Here is a 5730-nt window from a genome sequence, read left to right as displayed (position 1 = left end):
TTGCGACGGGATGTTTGAACTGTATTATACACATGTTCTAAGAAGGAAGGCGGCTTTTACAATTCCTACAGCAAAGCAAATAAGAGGTCCAAGAAGAAACTGAGCGACTTGGTGTTTGAACAGCTAATGGTATCCCCACAACTAAATATAAAAGGTATGCACTTTCATTAACACACAATCTGCAGCCATGATTGTACCATACGGAACATAACTGACCGAACTTCGGCTGGTGAAAACACAACACTGGACCTAAATAACGTGCGTAGTTTTGAGAGAAAAAAAAGTACAAGTAGAAACGGGAAGAAATCGTAAACAGTTTTGAATGACGGTAATAATACTGGGAAAAGGAGCACAACTAAAACCAGGATCAATAAAAACAACTCATGTGCGAAAGTCATTTTGACATACTTTTTTTCAATGTAATGTTTGATCTATTTAGTGTAATACCCGTGTGACCTGGAATAATAGGCCGTGAAAGGTGGATGCAGCGCCTAAAGGCAGTCGATCTACTGGCCGATGTGAATGCGTGATATATTGTGTAAACAATTCCATCTCACACGGCATTGATAGGTAACATGCGCCTTGAGTCGCCTTGTGTGGTGAGATACGTGCGCGATATAAATCCTCGTAAATAAATAAATAAATAAATAATCCCATAAGCAACCACTTTGTGCTCATTGGTTTACCATCGTAAAACAATTAATTGCCATTGTCATTGTCATTTTCATTGTCATTGCCATTGTCATTGTCATTGTCATTGCCATTGTCATTGTCATTGTCATTGCCATTGTCATTGTCATTGCCATTGTCATTGCCATTGTCATTGCCATTGCCATTGTCATTGTCATTGCCATTGTCATTGTCATTGTCATTGTCATGTTCATCATATTATGCACACGGGAAGAAACTGTACACATTTCTGAACCACGGCCATACATTACCGGTGGAAAAAACAAGCAAAGCTAACATTGAAAGAAAGTGTGAACTGTATGACAGCCATGACATACTGAACAAAACATAAGCACCACTATACACGGGAAGAAACCGTAGACGATTCTGAAAGAAGGCCATAGTACTGCGATTACACAACCGCAGCTAAAAATACTGAAAGAAACTGCAGATTGTTTTGTTGGATGACGATCCAGCTTAAATCGAGAAACAATAATAATATTGCAGATAGCACAGTGTTCTGGATGATCGAACGTGTAGCAAAGACCTGTACGTGTACGAGTAGATATTGCGTCACCCGTGACTCACTTTTTTCTCTAATGTTCCAAATGCATACGTTGTTTTGCTTCCACCAAGACTGCAGATCTTGGCAAACGCGTGACGTAAAACCTAGATTTGATGACGATACCCGTACACGTTCCCGTACACGTCCTCAAAAGTGCTGATCTAGATCTTGCTAGTTTTGAATGACGGCCAACGTCATCATACACACAAACACCACTTAACAAAATCATAAACAACGGAAAGAAACCGTAGACATGGAAAGTACCAATAGACGTTTTTGTGAATGATGGCCATTGCATTAAGACAACGCAAGCACAGCTGAAGACGGTAAGTACCAGCAGAACATTTTGAATAAAGGCCGTAGTCATCAAAAACACAAACACCACTAAAAATAAGTCATAAACATTGGAAAGAAACCGTAGACATGGGAAACAACTGTAGGAATGACGGCCACAGTCACAAAACAACACACGCACAGATAAATGTATACGGGAAGTACCAGAAAAGAGTTTTGAATGACGGCCAATGTCGCAGAAGTAGGTCACAAAGAGTGGAATCAGACAAAGTGGACACACATCATGGGGGAAGGCGCTGTCGGGATAACGCATTGATCTCCAAACAGCCGTATAAATGTCTGGCAAATCAAACACAGAATATTTCACTGGGGAAATCCCCCGTAAATTGTGAATCAACGTCCTGAAATTGAATATAAAAAAAGGGAAGATAAATGTGTGTGCATATAGTTCGTGTGCAAGCGGGGATAGGGGGGGGGGATGGGGTGGAGAGGGGAGGTTGTGTGTCCACGTGCTTGTGTTTGTATTTAGCGGGGAGGGGATGTCGTGTGTGTGTGTGTGTGTGTGTGTGTGTGCGTGTGTGTAGGTGTGTGAGTTTGTGTGTATGTGTGTGTGTATGTGTGCGTGTGTTTGTGTGTACGTATGTGTGTGTGTGTGTGTGTGTGTGTGTGTGTGTGTGTGTGTGTGTGTGTGTGTTTCGGTGTGTGTGTGTGTCGGTGTGTGTGTGTCGGTGTGTGTGTGTGTGTGTGTGTGTGTGTGTGTGTGTGTGTGTGTGTGTGTGTGTGTGTGTGTGGGGGGGGGTGTTCCTTGATGAGGGGTTGGTCTTCTAGATAATAAAAGCAAACAATAGCAGCATCCTTTTTATCTCAGTGTTAATTACCTGGCGTTTTTGAGTGTTCGTAATTGGATTGCAACTCTTTCGCTTCTTTTTTCTATTTCTTATTCCCTCTTTCTTCTGCTCTTTTGCTTCGTCTTCCACATTAATTCGTGTTCTCCTGTTAAGAATTAAAAATAAGACAATAAGAATTATATGCATTCACAAGTACGTTTGATTCCTTTTTCTTAATTGCTCCTCGAATCGACTAATGATTTATCTAGGGATTTATTGATTCAGATATTGGTTTGCTTGTTTGTTGATGAATCCGCTATGTCTCATATTGTTGCTGTCGTCGTTCATCTCTTCTTCTCGCTTCTTCTCTGTTGTCTTTGTTTTTTCTTTGTCTATTTCTTTATTTCCATTTTGCTTTCTTGTTCGTGTTCGTGCGATTCTTGTTCTTTAAATTATTGTTATTCTTGATCTTTTCATGTTGTTGCTGTCGTCGTTGTTATTTTTCTTCTTGTCTGTCTCCGTTTTTTTCCCCGGTTTTTTTTCTTCTTCTGTTTTTGTTTTTCTGACTCTTTTTCTTGTTCGTGTCCATGGCATTCTTGTTCTTCAAATCGTCTTATTCTTGTTCTTCTTCTACCTGTCCACCGGCACGGTTGGCCTTGGGGTAAGGCGTCCGCCCCGTGATCGGGAGGTTGTGGGTTCGAACCCCGGCCGGGTCATTCCTAAGACTTTAAAATTGGCAATCTAGTGGCTGCTCCGCCTGGCGTCTGGCATTATGGGGTTAGTGCTAGGACTGGTTGGTCCGGTGTCAGAATAATGTGACTGGGTGAGACATGAAGCCTGTGCTGTGACTTCTGTCTTGTGTGTGGCGCACGTTAAATGTCAAAGCAGCACCGCCCTGATATGGCCCTTCGTGGTCGGCTGGGCGTTAAGCATACAAACAAACAAAATAAAAAAATTCTACCTGTCCTCCTGTTCTTGTTTTTGTCATGTTTATCCGGCTTTCCTCACCTATACGACTCCACGACCCACACAGAACACAGACTAAGCCTCCAAAAGGCAATTAACTTGTGTCGCCGCTCCAGATGTGTAGGGGTGATTCTAATCCACTCCATGGGCCGCTGTGAGAAATTGGACGTCTTGCGCCCAAGCTTGGAGGACTAAAATCAATAGAGGGAAGAACCCTCTCTCCCCCGATGGAAAGACCCCTCGAGAAAAAAATAGAAGAGCTCAGAAGAGGGCTACTTGTTTCCAGACAGCAGACATCCAACTAAAGCTTGGTACACCTCGGGAAACAGTCTCTGGTTTATATAGGTGTTTTTTTGCAAGCAATGGACGGTGACATTGCAGAGTGTGTGTGTGTGTGTGGGGGGGGGGTGGGGGGTGGGGGTGGGGTGGGGGTGGGGTGGTGCGCGCGTGTGTGTCGGTGTGTGTGTGTGTGTGTGGCTATACTGACCTGTTTTACTTACTGTGAGAAGAAAAGTGAATGAGGAAGAATACTAACGTTTTGTTGAAGTGAAAATATTACTTTAGTTGTAATTTTAAATGACATGACCAGTCAAATTAGTGCAATCAATAATTAAATAAAAAATAATGTCTTACCATTAATTTACAGCGGTATGCCACTGGCCTTTGTTTTCTCATGAATCCAGACACAAAAATCGCTGTCCACAGTTTCAGTAACGCACTATAAACTCATAACTCATCATTGACCACGTACATCCTATGGTACACTTTCGACCGTCTGTTCTGTGTAAGTGTGTGTATACCTTGTCATGATTATATTGGTTAGTCCGATGCCAGTCAGTCAGGTCGTGATCAGAGTGTATGTGTGCAAACAATGAAATAATAGAATACAAGTAATTACTTTTTGTGAAGCGAAGTCGCGGAGATCCAGGATGAGGAAAAAAAAGGTGTGTTCGGAAATACGTTTTGAACTATATTGATGCGTACTAAAATACACTCTAGTGCATGCAATGCAAGATATAGATAGGAACTACGCCACAGCACATGCTGCACAGTACAACGATTTTGTTCTCTCAAAGTGTGATAAAGTAATTAGATAATAAAACCCATACAATGGTAATCAGCAACCGAGTGACCAATTCACATATTTACCTTTATTTTCAATTAAAAAAAGCCCGATGTAAGCTACGAAGTCAGTTGATGCTGAAGGAAGTGATTAGTAGGCCTAGTTAAGCTAAATACAACACACACTCAGATTCTCACATGTAAAATGAGTATATAGTTAATTGCATGGTAAATGCTACTCCACTGAATCATCATCAACGACATAAATCCAAAACCAATCATCCAACCATCTAACATTTCCAAAATCGACATAGCATGGTTTTCGAACATTCTGTTCGCCTCCCACCCCCCCCCTCCCCCACCCCCCCACTCCCCTCATTCTCGCCGCCTGATAAATAATCAAGATTATATATACAGAGAACAAACAAACTGGTTCAATCATTATTTTACTCACTTACTAAATGATGCACTTTACAGTGGGCCGACTTGCACGCTAATACATATATATACATTGATAAGTCCTATACATAATTATTTTTGGGAAAACAAGCCCCCCCCCCCTAAAAAAAAAAGAAAAAAAAAAGAGAATAAAAAGAAGTAATAATCATAAGTATTCATGCAAACAACACTGCACTCTCTATACTTCAAAAGCAAACCGTGTCCTCTATTTGGCACTCGCAGAGCAACAACTGAGCAGATTCTGACAGACCCATACTAATCCCCGCCGCCGGCCTTTGGCTTACAAAAACATCCAGATACACTCTGGCGTTGTCACTAATCCTATGCAGCGGAGCCGGATCGTGTAAAACCAACAGCAGCGGCTGGAAGGCGGCCCGCTAGCGTGCACTACACTGCGAATTGGTCAATGCGTGTGTTGGTGTATGGGCTTGCAAAAATGATAGATTCAGCTAGTCTTTCTTTATTTGGTGTTTAACGTCGTTTTCAACCATGAAGGTTATATCGCGACGGGGAAAGGGGGGGGGGGGGGGGGAGATGGGTGGGTTTGTAAGTTCATTGGTTTTTGTTGTTGATGTTTTCTTATTGTGTCTGTTGTGTATGCGTGCAAGTTTTGACTATTATGTTTTAACATAGACGGGGGGGAAGCGAGACGAGGGATGTGGTGTGTGTGTGTGTGTGTGTGTGTGTGTGTGTGTGCGTTTGTGCGTGCGTGCATGCGTATGTGTGGATGATGTGTGTGAATGTGTGTGTGTGTGTGTGTGTGTGTGTGTGTGAAGATTTAGGATGTTCTATCGGGGGAAGAAGGAATCTCTTTGCTATGACACTTCTGTTGTAATTTCTGTCGTGCTCATAGTCATCTTTTCATCTCGACCTTGGCATCTAAGTACC

General features: G+C 42.2%; 1 protein-coding gene across 6 annotated transcripts in view; it reads left to right on the top strand.

Annotated features, from left to right (window-relative positions):
* Positions 1-5730, top strand: part of LOC138961517 (adhesion G-protein coupled receptor G6-like) — a 437302-nt gene that overhangs the window by 291692 nt on the left and 139880 nt on the right. The gene's annotated exons all lie outside the window — the stretch shown is intronic.

This window comes from Littorina saxatilis, linkage group LG3, assembly GCF_037325665.1.
Source record: "Littorina saxatilis isolate snail1 linkage group LG3, US_GU_Lsax_2.0, whole genome shotgun sequence".
NCBI lineage: Eukaryota > Metazoa > Mollusca > Gastropoda > Littorinimorpha > Littorinidae > Littorina > Littorina saxatilis.
The sequence above is the reverse complement of the archived record's forward strand: the minus strand, read 5'-3'. Positions and strand labels throughout refer to the sequence as shown.